The sequence below is a fragment of the Daphnia pulicaria genome, chromosome 2 (assembly GCF_021234035.1).
Source record: "Daphnia pulicaria isolate SC F1-1A chromosome 2, SC_F0-13Bv2, whole genome shotgun sequence".
In the NCBI taxonomy this organism is placed as follows: domain Eukaryota; kingdom Metazoa; phylum Arthropoda; class Branchiopoda; order Diplostraca; family Daphniidae; genus Daphnia; species Daphnia pulicaria.
Genome location: NC_060914.1, coordinates 4,416,313 through 4,442,662, shown reverse-complemented (window position 1 = coordinate 4,442,662; position 26,350 = coordinate 4,416,313). Strand labels below are relative to the sequence as shown.

The 26,350-nt window shown below is 33.6% G+C and overlaps 1 long non-coding RNA gene across 3 annotated transcripts; it reads right to left on the bottom strand.

Moving 5' to 3' along the window:
* Nucleotides 1–4,740: 4,740 nt before the first annotated feature.
* On the bottom strand, nucleotides 4,741–8,099 carry LOC124325889. Of its 3 annotated transcripts, none has more exons than XR_006915436.1 (8): nucleotides 8,003–8,099; nucleotides 7,711–7,820; nucleotides 5,669–5,737; nucleotides 5,474–5,523; nucleotides 5,293–5,396; nucleotides 5,114–5,219; nucleotides 4,994–5,041; nucleotides 4,741–4,921 (listed from the first exon to the last, which is right to left on the bottom strand). It is a non-coding gene; the product is annotated as an uncharacterized LOC124325889 (long non-coding RNA). The 3 variants fall into 3 exon arrangements; XR_006915438.1 differs by having other exon boundaries at nucleotides 5,114–5,216; XR_006915437.1 differs by having other exon boundaries at nucleotides 5,315–5,396.
* Nucleotides 8,100–26,350: the final 18,251 nt, after the last annotated feature.

The following is a 26,350-nucleotide window of genomic DNA, read 5'->3' as shown; positions in this document are numbered from 1 at the left end:
CACTGGACCATCAACATCCATCTCGACTTATGTACGCATGTTTACGTTGGAAATTATATCGGTCCGTTCACTCGTATTACCGCATTGTACGACCGCCACTCGAATCCTTTTTTGAAAAAAAAAAAAATCGCTCCGTATTGAAGAGGAAAATTGTGCAGATTCATATGGATTTGTCTTTGTGCTACATGGCACTGCTGTGGAATAAATAGACGGACTGAAAGGTTTTCGATTAGAGAGAGCACAGCCCGATGATTATCCAGTTTCTTGATGTCCCGTTTTCCTCCATGTCGTTGTGTACAACGAAAATATTGTTCTTTTTATTTGCAGCAGGCTACTACTTGCCGGTCAGAGCAAATGATGAAAGTTTTATCCGCTTCTTTGTATATCTCTCGACATGATTTTTAGGCAAATTATCGTGATTGTGATCGATTGCTTACATTTCCAAATTTTCTTTTCCACTTTTCTTAAGGAATCAGAGTGGAGCTTGGCGATGATGATCATTGGTTATCGTGGGAAGAAAAAAAAGTGTTGGATGCGAGAACCTATATATCTCGTCAAATGGTAAAGGCATCATTTTTTCGTTCATCTACATTATAAAACCTTCAAGCGCACTTGAAGATATGTACTGGATGTTGCACGACTTGTTTGCTTGTTTTTCAGAGCGCGTACGGACAAGACAGCGCACGAAAGAGTGTTTGTGGGTGAAGATGTGCCTCGAGACATTCTAACTTTCATCGTCAGTTTCAGTTGTCACATATATATTCTGTTTTTAATGCCAAACCATTTTCTTTGTTACAGTTCTAAAGGCAATATCGCGTACGAATTCATCATCTAGTCGCGGAGGGAGAAATTTTCTTGGGCCATTCTTTTGGGGCTTTCCGAGGGCTTTCTTTTGAAATAAATTTTCAAAAAATGTGTCTAGTATGATACGATCGTCGCTGACACGATACATTAGATTTTGCGCTTAAACTTTGCGAAAACATGAAATGCACAATTTTTTTTACCAGCAGCAGCACATCACGATGTGCACAATAGACTTTTCGCATAGGTGTGGATTAGGATCGTAAAATGCTTTATGTGTTTGATACCCAAGCACCCGCTAGCACCACCGCCATATGGTATTTTTATGACTTATTTTTCTGTACTACATTTTTAAACTATAAAACTCGTTTACCGTGTCTTCGATTTGGTTATAATGTTCATCGAACTTTTACTTGTGATGCAAAAGAAACTTAAATGCGCTTAAACGCTTATTATCGCCTTATGTTCGTAATCTTAAATAAATAGCGTCTGTGAAATTGTTTTCAATTTCACCTCAGACAACTTTCGTTCTCGACATGTGTCATTTTTACATAAAAATCCCGTGAATTTGAATGGAGAATTTCGTCACTTTCCAATCGTAGCGGCAGCAGCAGCTAGACGAGTCACTGCTGCGCCATTGTCTAAAAAAGAATTTGCCAAGATTATACTTCAACGCATGTTGAAAAAGAAGAATAACCATCTCATGCTACTTTTTTATCATTCCGTATATTTTAAAGAAAAATACACACACAGCCCATCAATGTCAGGTAGCGTAAGGATAACGATGTCTTTAGGACTTTCTATGCCTTTGGGATAATGACGAGAACTTTCACCGTTTCAATAATATTTTTATAATTTTTTTTTCTTTTCAGTTTTATATTATGTATTTATTTTTATGCTTCCCGGGAGAATCGCCATTGTTCTTGTTTCTTTGGCTTCACTGCATCGAGAAATTTTGCGTGCTAATGAGACTCGTTCCTTTCGAATCAGCAAGTTTTCACTATACCTATACGAAAACGCAATTTTTTTAAGAGCGACGAATAAATCCAAAAGTCGACAAAAACAGCTCTTGATGAATGGCTATCCTGCTGTATACATGTTCAAATAAACCATCTTTATATGCTATTTTTGATGCATCATTGATGAATCATTCATGCGAAACCTCTAATTTTCCACATGGTTGGAAAATGATCGCACGGTGATATTACAGCGACTACGAAAGTGGAAAAAGTGTACAGCAAGTATAGACAACTAGCTCTTCCATTTACGTTCTCACGTTCGCACCAATTCACTTTCTCACGTTGGTTTTCACGCTGGGCCATCGAAACTCGTCAGTTGGCTGCGCGTATGTTGCAGATTTATTGTATACCCAAAATAACCCAAATTTTTTTCAAAAGAAATTCTAAAATTTCTTCTCTCGTTATAAAATATAGAACTGGTCGTGATTGCTGGGGTCGCATTTACAGACGAAGATGATGAGATTGGAGGGATAAATCTAATATTACAAATTGCCATTGGCGATAACATGTAGATCTAGAGAAGTTATTTGAATTTGAATATCGAGGATACAATTCAAATTTTCTAGTTAAAGAATTGAGGTAACCAAGTTACGACTTGGCCTCCGCTATTAAATCCTCGACATTTGAGTGGCGATGAGGCTGCAGCCTTTTCATCTTGTGTCTTTATTTCTAGAAAGGCGCCTGCTAGCAATAATTCGTCTAAATGACTAATAATGACCGAAGGCCTTCGCATCACCTGTTGGTTTTTTTTTCTTCTTCTTCGCTAGAACAGAGACATCGCAGAGAGGAAAAATGAACTAGCCATTCATAAAGTGGGTTAATGGAGCGAACCATCCAGCAACCATCATCGTCACTTAGACTAATAAGGAAGTCCGTGTTGTGTGTTAAAGGAAACAGACATACGTAGACGTGGTTATAAAGCCCAATTAATAATTAAAATTTTGGCTGAGCTACAACTAGCAGCAGGAAAATAAGTGCGATAACCTCTTTTTGCCATTCGGTTTTTAATTCCAAACTGTTTCTTTTATTGCACAAAAAAATTATATTCATATTCCGTCAAATGGAAAACAAACCTGCGAAGTTTTCTCCTTCGTTAACATTTTTGTGAAGGAATACAAATAACTATAGGCTAAAACTTTCTTTGATTTGTGAGAAAATAGGTTAAAGATAAACAAAGATGTAGCGTAGTGTGTACGCCTGTACGGACACCTACAAATTCCCCATTTTTAATAAGAGCCATGTTCTGAATTCCTTATCCGGAGGCTGAATTTTCTGTTTATTCCATGCAAAATGATGTTCTTCGATGTTACTTTTTAAGGGTGATTTTAAGTCATGGAAAAGGGTATTAGAAAAGTCCAACGTGAATCATCATCTAAAAATTGCCAAAGAACGTTATGAGAATATTGTTAGCCTACATCGAAAATTTTGCCTTTTTGCATAAAAGGTGCGTAAAAATGTGGTCGTTCAGTCGTTGTAAACAATTCAAGAGCAATCAAATCCGATTCTTCCTTGGATTCTTCATGCTTTCATTTTCAAAATCACTAGCCAAACAATACAACACATATTTCCCATGCCGAATATATAATATCCATAAAACAATCTAGGCTTTCGTTGATACGGTGTAATCGAAAGTTGCGGCCTGTGTGGTTTATATTCTTGCCGATAATCATTAGGATTCAGAAAATTGTTTTTGAGAATCTTATGAGGCTGGAGCGGGCTGGAAGAAATAAAACATCATCTTTAACTGTCTTATTACAGTGATAGCAAGCGTTGATATTTTAAATTATTAACTACTGTTTTTTTTAATGCCTGTAACACATTAAAGTTCGACCATGATTGTGATTCATATACATTCGACCACAAATTATCCATACGTTGCATACTTTATGAAATATGAATCGACATTTGAATGGAGAAAGCGACGGAGTAACTAACAATCGAAGTTGACTAGGCGGCTGACTAGGGCCGCACCATCGTCTACACGCTGAATATAGCAAATAAGCAAATGAAAATCGCTTGTATATGACTAGAAATCTCGTGGTCATAGTTATCGATTTATTAGAAGAAATGAAATGTGGATGAATTCTTATTGTGGCAGATGAAGACTGAAATCGAAAATTGATTCACAATGGGACAGGGATATAGTAGTAGGTACAACTACTTTTCGCTTCAGTCTACTTTGCAGCTTCGTAATTAAGGTGATCAAATAAGATTGTTCCTAACTGCCTGTATTGCGCGGATCTCTATTCACAATAATGCAGCCCATTACACTAACTTGGTTGGATGGTTTGTCGAGGCACAAGTCTTTGAGTAGAATCATTCAAGTTGATTTGACTTTAAGATTTTTTAATACTGCAATGCTGAAAACTTTTGCATTAATATCTGTTCGAAAATCTGTTTTCTGAAGAAAAAACTCCCTGTAAGATGAAATTCTTTACATCAAGTCGATTTGAGATTAGAAGTTATTTTATGCATCGCTTTAATTTCTTTTACTTCGACTACCGAGACATTACATGGACAATAAAAAGAAGGTACTATGACTTTGTCATTGTGTCGGTCTGGGCAGTTCCATATACGTATGGGCTGGATATATCCAGTTTTCATACACTATTACGTTTCTGCAAGTCAGCTACATCCGATTTGTATGGATAGGAATGCTGGAAATGTCCTTTACGAGTTTAATACACATTCAATTGTAAATCCAGGGGAAAAGTAAAATTTAGTTAAACTAATCGCCTCAACGGCGATAATATATAATCGACTAAGACACAATACAGCTATAAAATCGGAACGACGTAGGCCTACCTGTTGGCTTTTAGCTGAATTTACCTTTGAATTTAAATAACGTCTAACATTTCGAACGGACAACGTGAACTATTGAATAGGATTTTTGTGCGTTTTTAAGAAAAAAAAACCCGACTGTCGATCAGATAATTGATGTGATATTACTGATTAGCACCCAAACTACAAGCCGTTACTACTTTCAAGCTGATCACAAACCCTTATTGAAATAGACTTTAGAGATTGATTCGCCAACAGTCTTTTCGATTTTGTCGTATTGTTCCGGCTCGAAACGGGTCAGCGTTGAGACGTCCAAAGAGCTAAAAAGAAAATGTGCCACAATTACTAACTAATCACGGACGTTTACATTATAAATCACGAAAATTGTGTACCATCGTTGGGGGAAGAGGGCGCAAGCGGCGGGAGTCATGAATGTGAGACTAGATGGGAAAAAGAAATCAATAAGATTAATAACACTTTTTGAAAATGGATTCAATTCGTAATTTATGTACGTTGCTCCGCAGGCGACAATCCGGAAAAGCGAATTTAAGGGAGAATTTAATTCGTTGCATCCAAGAATAGCTCTTCAATTTTTCCATCACGAGGGGTAGTAGCCTACTAGTAGAGTTGTGCAAATATTTCGTCAACGGATTAAATTAAAAATTTACTGGCAATCATTCATTGACTCAACTAATTCCAGGAACTGCCAATACCATTCGTGAGAGTGACCCCCTGGGCCCCTGGTGAGCAAACTCTAATAAATAATGCCAACAGGGTGACGGGCGAAGGCGAACACTACAAAAAACAAGCATAAAATGGTAAAAATGTTCACCAAACTAATTAAACAAGTTTTAAATAATTAATTTAACTACCTTGTATATATAATTTAAAAACACGATGATCAGAAAATATCCGCTGAAACCTACAGAGAAAAAAGGCAGGTTTAGCTTAATTAGGACTTATGGTGAAAAAAAAATAGATCACAGGTAAAACCACATGTCTAAAGTAAATTTAAAGACAATAGCCATGTCTTACTACAGGTTTAATGAATATTCAAATATTATAACCTTTGCTGTTATTTTCTGCATAGGGTAATATGTAGAGGAACCACCACTTCAAAACAGGAATCAGGAAGCCTAAAAAGATTTAAATGAAACAAATATTATTGGCAGCTTCATAACCAATGAAATTATCAAACATCACATTGACTTTACTGGTATGTGAAAATTGGATTTCCAGTTATTGAAAGGGAGATGCCATTTACTTTTTCATCCAACATAATTTACCCTTTTGAACAAGATTTCATAAAATCAAAAAACATTAAAAGTTAACAAATGCGTCCGAACCATGGCCTACTATAATAACGGCCCAACAGCTCGCTATCTCCCTGTTGCCGAATGGTTCCCAGCCCCTACCCCTTCCCATCCCCTAATTTCATAGCCAGAGGGTCAAAAGCTCCTTCAGAAAGTTCCACATTCCATGTCATCTTTCCGCGGTTTAAAATTTTTTTGATCGTCAGTCTGTTTGGCCATGGTCAGAGTCATTTTAGAAGAAAACTTAGAAAAAAATTCAAATTCAGATTTTGTTTAAAAAAATGTGAAAAAACTCGCATTTTTTACAGAATCTATGCATTCCATCTAATTCGCTTTAAAAATATAGAAAAAACAAGGAAAAATTATGAAAGATTGATTACGACTTGCAAAGATTTGAACCTTTTACCACTCATGTGGGAATTCACCGCTATATCAACTGGACTGTCAATCGCTTTCTATCAATTGACTCTTTATGATTTATGTATTATGATCTCTTTATATTTGATTTTTTTTATTTTTCAACTCTTTCATGTTAAAAAAAATTTAACAGAGAGGGCCCAAGTGAGCCAAGGAATAATGTCGACGGACTATTCCTTGTTTCATTACTTGATGCATTGCTGAATATAAATACGTGCGCGGCTGGTAATTGCAAATATAGCCAACACGCCAAATTGCAATATCTCGCTCTCGTCTACGTCAACGTAGTGCATCAACAGAAACGGATGCACAGGGCATTCGGTGCGTCTATTTCGTCCAGCATCAGCACCGCCTGCATAACGACCGACATCGACAATCACGATCGCGTTCGTCATTCAATGGGAAAATGAAAAATTCACACACAGTAAAAGCTGAAATGTGAAAATGTCCACTGGAAACCATGGAGAAAATTCTGGTCATAATTAAAACATCTTTGTGGGTCTTCTCGCATTCCATTTGCAATTAATCATACAGCGATCGACGTGTTACATGTCATATCGTTCCCTTTTTTTACTGACTCTATTGTTCGAAAGAATCAACATCGGTTTACACTCAACGCTAGTTACCTACTGACAACTTGACGTCAGCAGTCTACCAACTACCAAGGACCTGAAAAACTGTTCACCTTCTTCTTCAAGTAAAATTTGTTGCAAGTAGCCTATCAGACTGGAAAATTTTAAAGAAAACAGCTTTAGAATGCAGAGTCCTACTTATCAATTAAATTCGAAATCACAATTAAAATTTTCGGCACCGATTGATACGCCTATCACAAGTTGGTCCTCGTACCTTTTATCGTAAGACACATCAATCCGTGATGGCAAATAACGTCACCGACGACAACGGATTGAAATTCAAAAGAGTTCCAGCAGAAAGGAGACAACTGGGTCGATCATCGACGTTCTCTCTAAGGTTTTCCTTTAAGTAGAATTTTGTAAAAAAGGCAATACCACTGATCACATATGGCAATCCGAATTCAAAGAAAATGTTGACGCGTTTCAAATGATAGGAAATTAAATATGAAGTAGTATTGCCAACTCAAGCCAAAGACCCGCCAAAGACATCAACCAGTAACAAGTTGGTTTGAAACGGGAATCTTTTTGTGTACGTCGCCAGAACTTACGGAATCTGAGAATTTCGGCCAAGGTCACGCCTACCAACATCAGGTTTTCGCCAATTTTACTCTTTTCCTACCACAACTTGTTTGTTATAGGCCTAAGTGAAGTCCGCCTATCCAACAATTCAACTCTACTACTCCCTATTTAATCATCTATCCACACAAAGATGGTCATGGAATGAATCAAGAATTGAATTGAACTTACCTTTCAATGGAGTTCTATCCCATTGCCCAATATCTTTTGACAGGGTTTCAAGTGCAGTGATGGTCTTGGCGGCTCAAATGACATGCAAACAATTCAAAACCTGACAAAACCTGTTGGGAAAATGATAAAAATGTAATTCTAGTTAACAAAAGAAGAAAATAATTTTGAATAAGCAATGACAAAGATTTATTTCAAAGTGACTAAAAACCGTTGTATCCGTGAATGAATGCAATCACATAACCCTAGAAAAAAGTAAGAATTTTTCCGACGGGCAGTAGGTCGGCCAACATACCAACATTTTGTAAAAGAACCACGGAAATATATTTTAAACACAAAACTACAGTGTTTTGTTTCTTGCCTTTTATTTTTCAAGTCATTAAAAAAAACAAAGCAAGAATAAGAATTACTGAAACTGAAATTTGAACAAATCAACTGCTGCAGCGTGCAGACGATTTTTCAATTCCAACACCCATCAGCGGTAGATTTTTAAGCGGGATGATAATTTGACAGAAATGAAATTGGGATTTTTTCAATTTATCACAGCTACTAAATTACTACTACAAATTTAGTTGTATATATTCCTTGCACCCCCTATCTTTGATTCCAATAACAGCGAACCAATTGGCGTAATACGAATGGCGCTATTCACTCAAATACCGCCTAATATGAATACAGAAATTTATTGATTCGGACGTTAGCACAAAACCGGGATTAAGCAATGCACAAATTACGGAACGCTTAATTGTTTCTCGGTCATCTTACAAATTTCATTAAATACAACTATTGAATATCCAAAGGTATTTTCAAAATACAGCATTGCGCAATGTAGCATTGTGCAATTGCATCATTTTGCATTGCGCAATTGTCTATTGCGCAACACGTCGAGCATCATCCTCCACTTCTTTTAGTACAAGATTAATCAATTCAAAATTAATGTGATTGAGTTGAGTGTAACTGAACATCCTTCTTTAAAATAAAATCTTTGATTTCAAAAAGATTTCAATACTTTTAGAGGTAAGATTAATTTTAAAATCATAGTTGATAAGGGTCAAGAGTTGATTGCGAACGCCGTTCAGACATTAGCTGAATATAAAGGCCAGATGATTCCGCCGATTTAGTAGTTTTTCTCGTGCTGTAGTACGATTTTCTACAAAACTTCAAACCCAATCTCTGAAATGGAAATAGTTTTTGCTTGCGTTTTTCTTCTTGTTTTGGCAATGGTGACATTTTATGAACCCGAAAAAAGGGAGCCTTGTTCACAGAAGATATTGGTTACCTCTTCTGCAACTGCCTGCCCGAAACCGGATGTCAAATCCGGAAACCCTGATGCCGAATTGGCCGACCCGGGTCACACCGTGAACATACCCGACACCTTTATTGGTTACCTGAATAAACCTGTTGCCATCAGATTATATCGATTCAAATGTTCCCCTCTTCCTACAATCACTGAAAACATCGAAGGTGAAGACCATGTGGCAGAAATAGAGAAACTGGTTGCGGAAATGAAAAAAAAAACCAAGTCTGACATGCGACAGGAACAACAAACAACCAAAAAAGATATGGAACAATTGCGACAACAAGTGACTGATCTTATGGCAGAAAGAGATGACCTCACACAACAACTTGAGCAAGAAAAGCGGATGAAAAAACTGTGTATGTCAATAACAATTGATGTCGGATGCGGCTGGGATGCGGTGCAAGTGGCTGCTGATGCCTCCAACCAGACGGAATCGATCGCCAAAGAGGTTGGGTGCCAAACGGAAGAACTTACTCCTGCTCAAACCCGTACTAACCAAGAGGAAGCAACAAAAGACCAATCCTGTGGGTTTGTACTCCATTCTCAAATGATGGAGCGCTGTAGGAACCCTCGTCAATCGTTTTACATCCCAGCCCGCGAAAGAACCGAATCGCCTGCTGCTGTTCCAGCCGCCGCTCCGAAAGTCCAAGTTCACTTCCCCGTCGGAGACATTCGATATAAAAATAAACCCATGAGCGGGTATCTGGTAAATTCGGATGGGACGCAGGTGATTTTTGGCGATGCGGTCCAGTCGACCCAAAAACATAGACATGCTATTCCAACTAAAAACACGCAAACTGCAGGCCCTCCACCCGTCTTGGAACAACCGAAAGAGAAACCCTGCACCACCAAGAGCCCAGTCAATACGGATGAGCTAATTGTCACTTCGGCACCCGTTGAACGATTTTCCCTCCCCGGCAACAGGTTGCTCCTAAAGAACATACCGAGTGGCAATTCTGGACGAATTATCGGTTGCGGAGGCTCCAACATTCGCCGAATAGAAACCGAATACCGAATCGTCGCAGGCATCAATAACACATCACCCGATGGAGATTTGTCACTCTTGATATCTGGAAGTACGGAAGAGATGCGTCAAGAGGCCGCGGACGACATTATCCGGGGACTGACGGTCACGACAGAATTCGCCAACTTGAAACTCTCCAAGCGTATTAGAAACACGAGACTATTTGAAATAGGGAAAAAGTTCTTTGTAAGAATTAACCGGCCATCTCCCACCGACGGGAAAATGACTCTCGTCGGTAAATTGAACAGTTGTCAATCGGCGTATACAGAACTACTGGCCGAATTATCCACTAAAATACACCCGGCCTCAAGACTCGCGAAAATTTAACTGATGAAACGAAACTGAATAAACGGCGATTGCGTGAGCAATTTAGTTATTCAAAGTTGCCTTAATTGGTTGCTTTGGATAACGATTTTGTCTCGCGTAGTAGACCAGGTGACAGGTCAGTCGCATCCTTAACTGGAAGTTGCTGATGGCACTTCGTTCATACGGTTTATTCTGCTATAGTCTCGTCAGTTTTGTTATTTTTCTTTCTTTCTCTGTGAGTTCAATAAATATCTTTCAAAATTCAAAACGTGTAAATTCTTATTATTTTTAAAAGTTTAAGAAATCGGGCGGACCCCGCCAAGCGATTAATTAACTTGAATGCTTACATTTAAAAAGCATTTATCACAATTCGTTCTGCGAGTCAACACATTTTCAGTTAGTGGTCATCGTTAATATACAAAAGAAATGGCCTTCAAGTTATTTAACATAAATTATCTTGCCGTCGTCATTATAACGCTCTATTCGTGATCGGTGCCACTTCTGAAAATTCTATTCGGCGTTCGATGCCGACTGCGGATTGGTCAATTCGACTATCAGCAGGATGGTTGGTGGAGCAGAAACGCAACCAAACGAATTCCCATAGCAGGCCTTCCTCCAGGTGGAAATGCAAAAAGGCAACTATAGCCATTTGTACCCATTATAGTATTGTACTCAAGGAATGTACTATAAAAGGTAATTAAAATATTTTGTTTCACTCCAATCGCGCACAGTGTTAGAATTCCTCACATGCTATGAAGCGTGACTTTTGCAAATGACACGAGAAAACCTGAATTTCAAATTGAATACTAAATATTTTAACATAAATAGAATTACAATAAAATATAATTGAAGATTGAAATAATAAAAAGTTTGAGATGTTCCAAGATTTGAACTGCTAACATAGATGTGATTGGAATGTTTAAAGTTACCGAACAATTATTTATTTAAGTCATTTTTTCTAAAAAGAATAATATTTTTAAATTAGATCTTTGAATTACAAAAAACAATCCCCGGTCATGCATGATTAACTTTAACATATCGGTACACTCTTGTATGCCGTTCGACGAATTCCAACTCGAACCAGCACAACTTATTCGATTCACCCGAAACGCTAACCATTACACCCAAGGAATGTACTATAAAAGGTATTAAAAATTATTTTGTTTCACTCAAATCGCGCACAGTGTTAGAATTCCTCACATGCTATGAAGCGTATTCAAATAATTTTTCTTTCAGTATAATTTAGTACAGAATTAGTATTCCTCCACAGAAATGTCTCCATTTCCCTCTAGTTCCCTCTAGCTTTCTCGCTTATTGACTTTTGATAATGACACGAGAAAACCTGAATTTCATATTGAATACTAAATATTTTAACATAAATGGAATTACAATAAAATATAATTGAAGATTGAAATAATAAAAAAATTTAGATGTTCCAAGATTTGAACTGCTAACATAGATGTGATTGGAACATTTGAAGTAACCAAACAAGTTTTTATTTAAGTCATTTTTTCTAAAAAGAATAATATTTTTAAATTAGATCTTTGAATTACAAAAAACAATCCCCGGTCATGCATGATTAACTTTAACATATCGGTACACTCTTGTATGCCGTTCGACGAATTCCAACTCGAACCAGCACAACTTATTCGATTCACCCGAAACGCTAACCATTACACCCAAGGAATGTACTATAAAAGGTATTAAAAAATATTTTGTTTCACTCAAATCGCGCACAGTGTTAGAATTCCTCACATGCTATGAAGCGTAGTCAAATAATTTTTCTTTCACTAAAATTTAGTACAGAATTAGGATTCCTCCACAGAAATGTCTCCATTTCCCTCTAGTTCCCTCTAGCTTTCTCGCTTATTGACTTTTGCAAATGACACGAGAAAACCTGAATTTCTATTGAATACTAAATATTTTAACATAAATAGAATTACAATAAAATATTATTGAAGATTGAAATAATAAAAAAATTGAGATGTTCCAAGATTTGAAATGCTAACATAGATGTGATTGGAATGTTTGAAGTTACCGAACAATTATTTATTTAAGTCATTTTTTCTTAAAAGAATAATATTTTTAAATTAGATCTTTGAATTACAAAAAACAATCCCCGGTCATGCATGATTAACTTTAACATATCGGTACACTCTTGTATGCCGTTCGACGAATTCCAACTCGAACCAGCACAACTTATTTGATTCACCCGAAACGCTAACCATTACACCCAAGGAATGTACTATGAAAGGTATTAAACAATATTTTGTTTCACTCAAATACGCACAGTGTTAGAATTCCTCACATGCTATGAAGCGTAGTCAAATAATTTTTCTTTCACTAAAATTTAGTACAGAATTAGGATTCCTCCACAGAAATGTCTCCATTTCCCTCTAGTTCCCTCTAGCTTTCTCGCTTATTGACTTTTGATAATGACACGAGAAAACCTGAATTTCATATTGAATACTAAATATTTTAACATAAATGGAATTACAATAAAATATAATTGAAGATTGAAATAATAAAAAAATTTAGATGTTCCAAGATTTGAACTGCTAACATAGATGTGATTGGAACATTTGAAGTAACCAAACAAGTTTTTATTTAAGTCATTTTTTCTAAAAAGAATAATATTTTTAAATTAGATCTTTGAATTACAAAAAACAATCCCCGGTCATGCATGATTAACTTTAACATATCGGTACACTCTTGTATGCCGTTCGACGAATTCCAACTCGAACCAGCACAACTTATTCGATTCACCCGAAACGCTAACCATTACACCCAAGGAATGTACTATAAAAGGTATTAAAAAATATTTTGTTTCACTCAAATCGCGCACAGTGTTAGAATTCCTCACATGCTATGAAGCGTAGTCAAATAATTTTTCTTTCACTAAAATTTAGTACAGAATTAGGATTCCTCCACAGAAATGTCTCCATTTCCCTCTAGTTCCCTCTAGCTTTCTCGCTTATTGACTTTTGCAAATGACACGAAAAAACCTGAATTTCTATTGAATACTAAATATTTTAACATAAATAGAATTACAATAAAATATTATTGAAGATTGAAATAATAAAAAAATTTAGATGTTCCAAGATTTGAAATGCTAACATAGATGTGATTGGAATGTTTGAAGTTACCGAACAATTATTTATTTAAGTATTTTTTTCTTAAAAGAATAATATTTTTAAATTAGATCTTTGAATTACAAAAAACAATCCCCGGTCATGGATGATTAACTTTAACATATCGGTACACTCTTGTATGCCGTTCGACGAATTCCAACTCGAACCAGCACAACTTATTCGATTCACCCGAAACGCTAACCATTACACCCAAGGAATGTACTATAAAAGGTATTAAAAATTATTTTGTTTCACTCAAATCGCGCACAGTGTTAGAATTCCTCACATGCTATGAAGCGTATTCAAATAATTTTTCTTTCACTAAAATTTAGTACAGAATTAGGATTCCTCCACAGAAATGTCTCCATTTCCCTCTAGTTCCCTCTAGCTTTCTCGCTTATTGACTTTTGATAATGACACGAGAAAACCTGAATTTCATATTGAATACTAAATATTTTAACATAAATGGAATTACAATAAAATATAATTGAAGATTGAAATAATAAAAAGTTTTAGATGTTCCAAGATTTGAACTGCTAACATAGATGTGATTGGAACATTTGAAGTTACCAAACAAGTTTTTATTTAAGTCATTTTTTCTAAAAAGAATAATATTTTTAAATTAGATCTTTGAATTACAAAAAACAATCCCCGGTCATGCATGATTAACTTTAACATATCGGTACACTCTTGTATGCCGTTCGACGAATTCCAACTCGAACCAGCACAACTTATTCGATTCACCCGAAACGCTAACCATTACACCCAAGGAATGTACTATAAAAGGTATTAAAAAATATTTTGTTTCACTCAAATCGCGCACAGTGTTAGAATTCCTCACATGCTATGAAGCGTAGTCAAATAATTTTTCTTTCACTAAAATTTAGTACAGAATTAGGATTCCTCCACAGAAATGTCTCCATTTCCCTCTAGTTCCCTCTAGCTTTCTCGCTTATTGACTTTTGATAATGACACGAAAAAACCTGAATTTCATATTGAATACTAAATATTTTAACATAAATGGAATTACAATAAAATATAATTGAAGATTGAAATAATAAAAAGTTTTAGATGTTCCAAGATTTGAACTGCTAACATAGATGTGATTGGAACATTTGAAGTTACCAAACAAGTTTTTATTTAAGTCATTTTTTCTAAAAAGAATAATATTTTTAAATTAGATCTTTGAATTACAAAAAACAATCCCCGGTCATGCATGATTAACTTTAACATATCGGTACACTCTTGTATGCCGTTCGACGAATTCCAACTCGAACCAGCACAACTTATTCGATTCACCCGAAACGCTAACCATTACACCCAAGGAATGTACTATAAAAGGTATTAAAAAATATTTTGTTTCACTCAAATCGCGCACAGTGTTAGAATTCCTCACATGCTATGAAGCGTAGTCAAATAATTTTTCTTTCACTAAAATTTAGTACAGAATTAGGATTCCTCCACAGAAATGTCTCCATTTCCCTCTAGTTCCCTCTAGCTTTCTCGCTTATTGACTTTTGATAATGACACGAAAAAACCTGAATTTCATATTGAATACTAAATATTTTAACATAAATGGAATTACAATAAAATATAATTGAAGATTGAAATAATAAAAAGTTTTAGATGTTCCAATATTTGAACTGCTAACATAGATGTGATAGGAATGTTTGAAGTTACCGAACAATTATTTATTTAAGTCTTTTTTTCTTAAAAGAATAATATTTTTAAATTAGATCTTTGAATTACAAAAAACAATCCCCGGTCATGCATGATTAACTTTAACATATCGGTACACTCTTGTATGCCGTTCGACGAATTCCAACTCGAACCAGCACAACTTATTCGATTCACCCGAAACGCTAACCATTACACCCAAGGAATGTACTATGAAAGGTATTAAACAATATTTTGTTTCACTCAAATACGCACAGTGTTAGAATTCCTCACATGCTATGAAGCGTAGTCAAATAATTTTTCTTTCACTAAAATTTAGTACAGAATTAGGATTCCTCCACAGAAATGTCTCCATTTCCCTCTAGTTCCCTCTAGCTTTCTCGCTTATTGACTTTTGATAATGACACGAGAAAACCTGAATTTCATATTGAATACTTAATATTTTAACATAAATGGAATTACTATAAAATATAATTGAAGATTGAAATAATAAAAAGTTTTAGATGTTCCAAGATTTGAACTGCTAACATAGATGTGATTGGAATGTTTGAAGTTACCGAACAATAATTTATTTAAGTCATTTTTTCTAAAAAGAATAATATTTTTAAATTAGATCTATGAATTACAAAAAACAATCCCCGGTCATGCATGATTAACTTTAACATATCGGTACACTCTTGTATGCCGTTCGACAAATTCCAACTCGAACCAGCACAACTTATTCGATTCACCCGAAACGCTAACCATTACACCCAAGGAATGTACTATAAAAGGTATTAAAAATTATTTTGTTTCACTCAAATCGCACACAGTGTTAGAATTCCTCACATTCTATGAAGCGTATTCAAATAATTTTTCTTTCACTAAAATTTAGTACAGAATTAGGATTCCTCCACAGAAATGTCTCCATTTCCCTCTAGTTCCCTCTAGCTTTCTCGCTTATTGACTTTTGATAATGACACGAAAAAACCTGAATTTCATATTGAATACTAAATATTTTAACATAAATGGAATTACAATAAAATATAATTGAAGATTGAAATAATAAAAAGTTTTAGATGTTCCAAGATTTGAACTGCTAACATAGATGTGATTGGAACATTTGAAGTTACCAAACAAGTTTTTATTTAAGTCATTTTTTCTAAAAAGAATAATATTTTTAAATTAGATCTTTGAATTACAAAAAACAATCCCCGGTCATGCATGATTAACTTTAACATATCGGTACACTCTTGCATGCCGTTCGACGAATTCCAACTCGAACCAGCACAACTTATTCGATTCACCCGAAACGCTAACCATTACAACCAAGGAATGTACTATAAAAGGTATTAAAAATTATTTTGTTTCACTCAAATCGCGCACTGTGTTAGAATTCCTCACATGCTATGAAGCGTATTCAAATAATTTTTCTTTCAGTATAATTTAGTACAGAATTAGTATTCCTCCACAGAAATGTCTCCATTTCCCTCTAGTTCCCTCTAGCTTTCTCGCTTATTGATTTTGCAAATGACACGAGAAAACCTGAATTTCATATTAAATACTAAATATTTTAACATAAATAGAATAACAATAAAAAGAAATTGAAGATTAAAATAATAAAAAGTTTGAGATGTTCCAAGATTTGAAATGCTAACATAGATGTGATTGGAATGTTTGAAGTTACCGAACAATTATTTATTTAAGTCATTTTTTCTTAAAAGAATAATATTTTTAAATTAGATCTTTGAATTACAAAAAACAATCCCCGGTCATGCATGATTAACTTTAACATATCGGTACACTCTTGTATGCCGTTCGACGAATTCCAACTCGAACCAGCACAACTTATTCGATTCACCCGAAACGCTAACCATTACACCCAAGGAATGTACTATGAAAGGTATTAAACAATATTTTGTTTCACTCAAATCGCGCACAGTGTTAGAATTCCTCACATGCTATGAAGCGTAGTCAAATAATTTTTCTTTCACTAAAATTTAGTACAGAATTAGGATTCCTCCACAGAAATGTCTCCATTTCCCTCTAGTTCCCTCTAGCTTTCTCGCTTATTGACTTTTGATAATGACACGAGAAAACCTGAATTTCATATTGAATACTAAATATTTTAACATAAATGGAATTACAATAAAATATAATTGAAGATTGAAATAATAAAAAGTTTTAGATGTTCCAATATTTGAACTGCTAACATAGATGTGATAGGAATGTTTGAAGTTACCGAACAATTATTTATTTAAGTCTTTTTTTCTTAAAAGAATAATATTTTTAAATTAGATCTTTGAATTACAAAAAACAATCCCCGGTCATGCATGATTAACTTTAACATATCGGTACACTCTTGTATGCCGTTCGACGAATTCCAACTCGAACCAGCACAACTTATTCGATTCACCCGAAACGCTAACCATTACACCCAAGGAATGTACTATGAAAGGTATTAAACAATATTTTGTTTCACTCAAATACGCACAGTGTTAGAATTCCTCACATGCTATGAAGCGTAGTCAAATAATTTTTCTTTCACTAAAATTTAGTACAGAATTAGGATTCCTCCACAGAAATGTCTCCATTTCCCTCTAGTTCCCTCTAGCTTTCTCGCTTATTGACTTTTGATAATGACACGAGAAAACCTGAATTTCATATTGAATACTAAATATTTTAACATAAATGGAATTACAATAAAATATAATTGAAGATTGAAATAATAAAAAGTTTTAGATGTTCCAAGATTTGAACTGCTAACATAGATGTGATTGGAATGTTTGAAGTTACCGAACAATAATTTATTTAAGTCATTTTTTCTAAAAAGAATAATATTTTTAAATTAGATCTATGAATTACAAAAAACAATCCCCGGTCATGCATGATTAACTTTAACATATCGGTACACTCTTGTATGCCGTTCGACAAATTCCAACTCGAACCAGCACAACTTATTCGATTCACCCGAAACGCTAACCATTACACCCAAGGAATGTACTATAAAAGGTATTAAAAATTATTTTGTTTCACTCAAATCGCACACAGTGTTAGAATTCCTCACATTCTATGAAGCGTATTCAAATAATTTTTCTTTCACTAAAATTTAGTACAGAATTAGGATTCCTCCACAGAAATGTCTTCATTTCCCTCTAGTTCCCTCTAGCTTTCTCGCTTATTGACTTTTGATAATGACACGAAAAAACCTGAATTTCATATTGAATACTAAATATTTTAACATAAATGGAATTACAATAAAATATAATTGAAGATTGAAATAATAAAAAGTTTTAGATGTTCCAAGATTTGAACTGCTAACATAGATGTGATTGGAACATTTGAAGTTACCAAACAAGTTTTTATTTAAGTCATTTTTTCTAAAAAGAATAATATTTTTAAATTAGATCTTTGAATTACAAAAAACAATCCCCGGTCATGCATGATTAACTTTAACATATCGGTACACTCTTGTATGCCGTTCGACGAATTCCAACTCGAACCAGCACAACTTATTCGATTCACCCGAAACGCTAACCATTACACCCAAGGAATGTACTATGAAAGGTATTAAACAATATTTTGTTTCACTCAAATACGCACAGTGTTAGAATTCCTCACATGCTATGAAGCGTAGTCAAATAATTTTTCTTTCACTAAAATTTAGTACAGAATTAGGATTCCTCCACAGAAATGTCTCCATTTCCCTCTAGTTCCCTCTAGCTTTCTCGCTTATTGACTTTTGATAATGACACGAGAAAACCTGAATTTCATATTGAATACTAAATATTTTAACATAAATGGAATTACTATAAAATATAATTGAAGATTGAAATAATAAAAAGTTTTAGATGTTCCAAGATTTGAACTGCTAACATAGATGTGATTGGAATGTTTGAAGTTACCGAACAATAATTTATTTAAGTCATTTTTTCTAAAAAGAATAATATTTTTAAATTAGATCTATGAATTACAAAAAACAATCCCCGGTCATGCATGATTAACTTTAACATATCGGTACACTCTTGTATGCCGTTCGACAAATTCCAACTCGAACCAGCACAACTTATTCGATTCACCCGAAACGCTAACCATTACACCCAAGGAATGTACTATAAAAGGTATTAAAAATTATTTTGTTTCACTCAAATCGCACACAGTGTTAGAATTCCGCACATTCTATGAAGCGTATTCAAATAATTTTTCTTTCACTAAAATTTAGTACAGAATTAGGATTCCTCCACAGAAATGTCTCCATTTCCCTCTAGTTCCCTCTAGCTTTCTCGCTTATTGACTTTTGATAATGACACGAGAAAACCTGAATTTCATATTGAATACTAAATATTTTAACATAAATGGAATTACAATAAAATATAATTGAAGATTGAAATAATAAAAAGTTTTAGATGTTCCAATATTTGAACTGCTAACATAGATGTGATTGGAATGTTTAAAGTTACCGAACAATTATTTATTTAAGTCTTTTTTTCTTAAAATAATAATATTTTTAAATTAGATCTTTGAATTACAAAAAACAATCCCCGGTCATGCATGATTAACTTTAACATATCGGTACACTCTTGTATGCCGTTCGACGAATTCCAACTCGAACCAGCACAACTTATTCGATTCACCCGAAACGCTAACCATTACACCCAAGGAATGTACTATGAAAGGTATTAAACAATATTTTGTTTCACTCAAATCGCGCACAGTGTTAGAATTCCTCACATGCTATGAAGCGTAGTCAAATAATTTTTCTTTCACTAAAATTTAGTACAGAATTAGGATTCCTCCACAGAAATGTCTCCATTTCCCTCTAGTTCCCTCTAGCTTTCTCGCTTATTGACTTTTGATAATGACACGAGAAAACCTGAATTTCATATTGAATACTAAATATTTTAACATAAATGGAATTACAATAAAATATAATTGAAGATTGAAATAATAAAAAGTTTTAGATGTTCCAAGATTTGAACTGCTAACATAGATGTGATTGGAATGTTTGAAGTTACCGAACAATTATTTATTTAAGTCTTTTTTTCTTAAAAGAATAATATTTTTAAATTAGATCTTTGAATTACAAAAAACAATCCCCGGTGATGGATGATTAACTTTAACATATCGGTACACTCTTGTATGCCGTTCGACGAATTCCAACTCGAACCAGCACAACTTATTCGATTCACCCGAAACGCTAACCATTACACCCAAGGAATGTACTATGAAAGGTATTAAAAAATATTTTGTTTCACTCAAATACGCACAGTGTTAGAATTCCTCACATGCTATGAAGCGTAGTCAAATAATTTTTCTTTCACTAAAATTTAGTACAGAATTAGGATTCCTCCACAGAAATGTCTCCATTTCCCTCTAGTTCCCTCTAGCTTTCTCGCTTATTGACTTTTGATAATGACACGAGAAAACCTGAATTTCATATTGAATACTAAATATTTTAACATAAATGGAATTACAATAAAATATAATTGAAGATTGAAATAATAAAAAGTTTTAGATGTTCCAAGATTTGAACTGCTAACATAGATGTGATTGGAACATTTGAAGTTACCAAACTAGTTTTTATTTAAGTCATTTTTTCTAAAAAGAATAATATTTTTAAATTAGATCTTTGAATTACAAAAAACAATCCCCGGTCATGCATGATTAACTTTAACATATCGGTACACTCTTGTATGCCGTTCGACGAATTCCAACTCGAACCAGCACAACTTATTCGATTCACCCGAAACGCTAACCATTACACCCAAGGAATGTACTATGAAAGGTATTAACAAATATTTTGTTTCACTCAAATACGCACAGTGTTAGAATTCCTCACATGCTATGAAGCGTAGTCAAATAATTTTTCTTTCACTAAAATTTAGTACAGAATTAGGATTCCTCCACAGAAATGTCTCCATTTCCCTCTAGTTCCCTCTAGCTTTCTCGCTTATTGACTTTTGATAATGACACGAGAAAACCTGAATTTCATATTGAATACTAAATATTTTAACATAAATGGAATTACAATAAAATATAATTGAAGATTGAAATAATAAAAAGTTTTAGATGTTCCAAGATTTGAACTGCTAACATAGATGTGATTGGAATGTTTGAAGTTACCGAACAATTATTTATTTAAGTCTTTTTTTCTTAAAAGAATAATATTTTTAAATTAGATCTTTGAATTACAAAAAACAATCCCCGGTCATGGATGATTAACTTTAACATATCGGTACACTCTTGTATGCCGTTCGACGAATTCCAACTCGAACCAGCACAACTTATTCGATTCACCCGAAACGCTAACCATTACACCCAAGGAATGTACTATGAAAGGTATTAAAAAATATTTTGTTTCACTCAAATACGCACAGTGTTAGAATTCCTCACATGCTATGAAGCGTAGTCAAATAATTTTTCTTTCACTAAAATTTAGTACAGAATTAGGATTCCTCCACAGAAATGTCTCCATTTCCCTCTAGTTCCCTCTAGCTTTCTCGCTTATTGACTTTTGATAATGACACGAGAAAACCTGAATTTCATATTGAATACTAAATATTTTAACATAAATGGAATTACAATAAAATATAATTGAAGATTGAAATAATAAAAAGTTTTAGATGTTCCAAGATTTGAACTGCTAACATAGATGTGATTGGAACATTTGAAGTTACCAAACTAGTTTTTATTTAAGTCATTTTTTCTAAAAAGAATAATATTTTTAAATTAGATCTTTGAATTACAAAAAACAATCCCCGGTCATGCATGATTAACTTTAACATATCGGTACACTCTTGTATGCCGTTCGACGAATTCCAACTCGAACCAGCACAACTTATTCGATTCACCCGAAACGCTAACCATTACACCCAAGGAATGTACTATAAAAGGTATTAAAAAATATTTTGTTTCACTCAAATCGCGCACAGTGTTAGAATTCCTCACATGCTATGAAGCGTAGTCAAATAATTTTTCTTTCACTAAAATTTAGTACAGAATTAGGATTCCTCCACAGAAATGTCTCCATTTCCCTCTAGTTCCCTCTAGCTTTCTCGCTTATTGACTTTTGATAATGACACGAGAAAACCTGAATTTCATATTGAATACTAAATATTTTAACATAAATGGAATTACAATAGAATATAATTGAAGATTGAAATAATAAAAAGTTTTAGATGTTCCAAGATTTGAACTGCTAACATAGATGTGATTGGAACATTTGAAGTTACCAAACTAGTTTTTATTTAAGTCATTTTTTCTAAAAAGAATAATATTTTTAAATTAGATCTTTGAATTACAAAAAACAATCCCCGGTCATGCATGATTAACTTTAACATATCGGTACACTCTTGTATGCCGTTCGACGAATTCCAACTCGAACCAGCACAACTTATTCGATTCACCCGAAACGCTAACCATTACACCCAAGGAATGTACTATGAAAGGTATTAAAAAATATTTTGTTTCACTCAAATACGCACAGTGTTAGAATTCCTCACATGCTATGAAGCGTAGTCAAATAATTTTTCTTTCACTAAAATTTAGTACAGAATTAGGATTCCTCCACAGAAATGTCTCCATTTCCCTCTAGTTCCCTCTAGCTTTCTCGCTTATTGACTTTTGATAATGACACGAGAAAACCTGAATTTCATATTGAATACTAAATATTTTAACATAAATGGAATTACAATAAAATATAATTGAAGATTGAAATAATAAAAAGTTTTAGATGTTCCAAGATTTGAACTGCTAACATAGATGTGATTGGAATGTTTGAAGTTACCGAACAATTATTTATTTAAGTCTTTTATTCTTAAAAGAATAATATTTTTAAATTAGATCTTTGAATTACAAAAAACAATCCCCGGTCATGGATGATTAACTTTAACATATCGGTACACTCTTGTATGCCGTTCGACGAATTCCAACTCGAACCAGCACAACTTATTCGATTCACCCGAAACGCTAACCATTACACCCAAGGAATGTACTATGAAAGGTATTAAAAAATATTTTGTTTCACTCAAATACGCACAGTGTTAGAATTCCTCACATGCTATGAAGCGTAGTCAAATAATTTTTCTTTCACTAAAATTTAGTACAGAATTAGGATTCCTCCACAGAAATGTCTCCATTTCCCTCTAGTTCCCTCTAGCTTTCTCGCTTATTGACTTTTGATAATGACACGAGAAAACCTGAATTTCATATTGAATACTAAATATTTTAACATAAATGGAATTACAATAAAATATAATTGAAGATTGAAATAATAAAAAGTTTTAGATGTTCCAAGATTTGAACTGCTAACATAGATGTGATTGGAACATTTGAAGTTACCAAACTAGTTTTTATTTAAGTCATTTTTTCTAAAAAGAATAATATTTTTAAATTAGATCTTTGAATTACAAAAAACAATCCCCGGTCATGCATGATTAACTTTAACATATCGGTACACTCTTGTATGCCGTTCGACGAATTCCAACTCGAACCAGCACAACTTATTCGATTCACCCGAAACGCTAACCATTACACCCAAGGAATGTACTATGAAAGGTATTAAAAAATATTTTGTTTCACTCAAATACGCACAGTGTTAGAATTCCTCACATGCTATGAAGCGTAGTCAAATAATTTTTCTTTCACTAAAATTTAGTACAGAATTAGGATTCCTCCACAGAAATGTCTCCATTTCCCTCTAGTTCCCTCTAGCTTTCTCGCTTATTGACTTTTGATAATGACACGAGAAAACCTGAATTTCATATTGAATACTAAATATTTTAACATAAATGGAATTACTATAAAATATAATTGAAGATTGAAATAATAAAAAGTTTTAGATGTTCCAAGATTTGAACTGCTAACATAGATGTGATTGGAATGTTTGAAGTTACCGAACAATAATTTATTTAAGTCATTTTTTCTAAAAAGAATAATATTTTTAAATTAGATCTATGAATTACAAAAAACAATCCCCGGTCATGCATGATTAACTTTAACATATCGGTACACTCTTGTATGCCGTTCGACAAATTCCAACTCGAACCAGCACAACTTATTCGATTCACCCGAAACGCTAACCATTACACCCAAGGAATGTACTATAAAAGGTATTAAAAATTATTTTGTTTCACTCAAATCGCACACAGTGTTAGAATTCCGCACATTCTATGAAGCGTATTCAAATAATTTTTCTTTCACTAAAATTTAGTACAGAATTAGGATTCCTCCACAGAAATGTCTCCATTTCCCTCTAGTTCCCTCTAGCTTTCTCGCTTATTGACTTTTGATAATGACACGAGAAAACCTGAATTTCATATTGAATACTAAATATTTTAACATAAATGGAATTACAATAAAATATAATTGAAGATTGAAATAATAAAAAGTTTTAGATGTTCCAATATTTGAACTGCTAACATAGATGTGATTGGAATGTTTAAAGTTACCGAACAATTATTTATTTAAGTCTTTTTTTCTTAAAATAATAATATTTTTAAATTAGATCTTTGAATTACAAAAAACAATCCCCGGTCATGCATGATTAACTTTAACATATCGGTACACTCTTGTATGCCGTTCGACGAATTCCAACTCGAACCAGCACAACTTATTCGATTCACCCGAAACGCTAACCATTACACCCAAGGAATGTACTATGAAAGGTATTAAACAATATTTTGTTTCACTCAAATCGCGCACAGTGTTAGAATTCCTCACATGCTATGAAGCGTAGTCAAATAATTTTTCTTTCACTAAAATTTAGTACAGAATTAGGATTCCTCCACAGAAATGTCTCCATTTCCCTCTAGTTCCCTCTAGCTTTCTCGCTTATTGACTTTTGATAATGACACGAGAAAACCTGAATTTCATATTGAATACTAAATATTTTAACATAAATGGAATTACAATAAAATATAATTGAAGATTGAAATAATAAAAAGTTTTAGATGTTCCAAGATTTGAACTGCTAACATAGATGTGATTGGAATGTTTGAAGTTACCGAACAATAATTTATTTAAGTCATTTTTTCTAAAAAGAATAATATTTTTAAATTAGATCTATGAATTACAAAAAACAATCCCCGGTCATGCATGATTAACTTTAACATATCGGTACACTCTTGTATGCCGTTCGACGAATTCCAACTCGAACCAGCACAACTTATTCGATTCACCCGAAACGCTAACCATTACACCCAAGGAATGTACTATGAAAGGTATTAAACAATATTTTGTTTCACTCAAATACGCACAGTGTTAGAATTCCTCACATGCTATGAAGCGTAGTCAAATAATTTTTCTTTCACTAAAATTTAGTACAGAATTAGGATTCCTCCACAGAAATGTCTCCATTTCCCTCTAGTTCCCTCTAGCTTTCTCGCTTATTGACTTTTGATAATGACACGAGAAAACCTGAATTTCATATTGAATACTAAATATTTTAACATAAATGGAATTACAATAAAATATAATTGAAGATTGAAATAATAAAAAGTTTTAGATGTTCCAAGATTTGAACTGCTAACATAGATGTGATTGGAATGTTTGAAGTTACCGAACAATAATTTATTTAAGTCATTTTTTCTAAAAAGAATAATATTTTTAAATTAGATCTATGAATTACAAAAAACAATCCCCGGTCATGCATGATTAACTTTAACATATCGGTACACTCTTGTATGCCGTTCGACAAATTCCAACTCGAACCAGCACAACTTATTCGATTCACCCGAAACGCTAACCATTACACCCAAGGAATGTACTATAAAAGGTATTAAAAATTATTTTGTTTCACTCAAATCGCACACAGTGTTAGAATTCCTCACATTCTATGAAGCGTATTCAAATAATTTTTCTTTCAATATAATTTATAACAGAATTAGTATTCCTCCACAGAAATGTCTCCATTTCCCTCTAGTTCCCTCTAGCTTTCTCGCTTATTGATTTTGATAATGACACGAGAAAACCTGAATTTCATATTGAATACTAAATATTTTAACATAAATGGAATTACAATAAAATATAATTGAAGATTGAAATAATAAAAAGTTTTAGATGTTCCAAGATTTGAACTGCTAACATAGATGTGATTGGAATGTTTGAAGTTACCGAACAATTATTTATTTAAGTCTTTTTTTCTTAAAAGAATAATATTTTTAAATTAGATCTTTGAATTACAAAAAACAATCCCCGGTCATGGATGATTAACTTTAACATATCGGT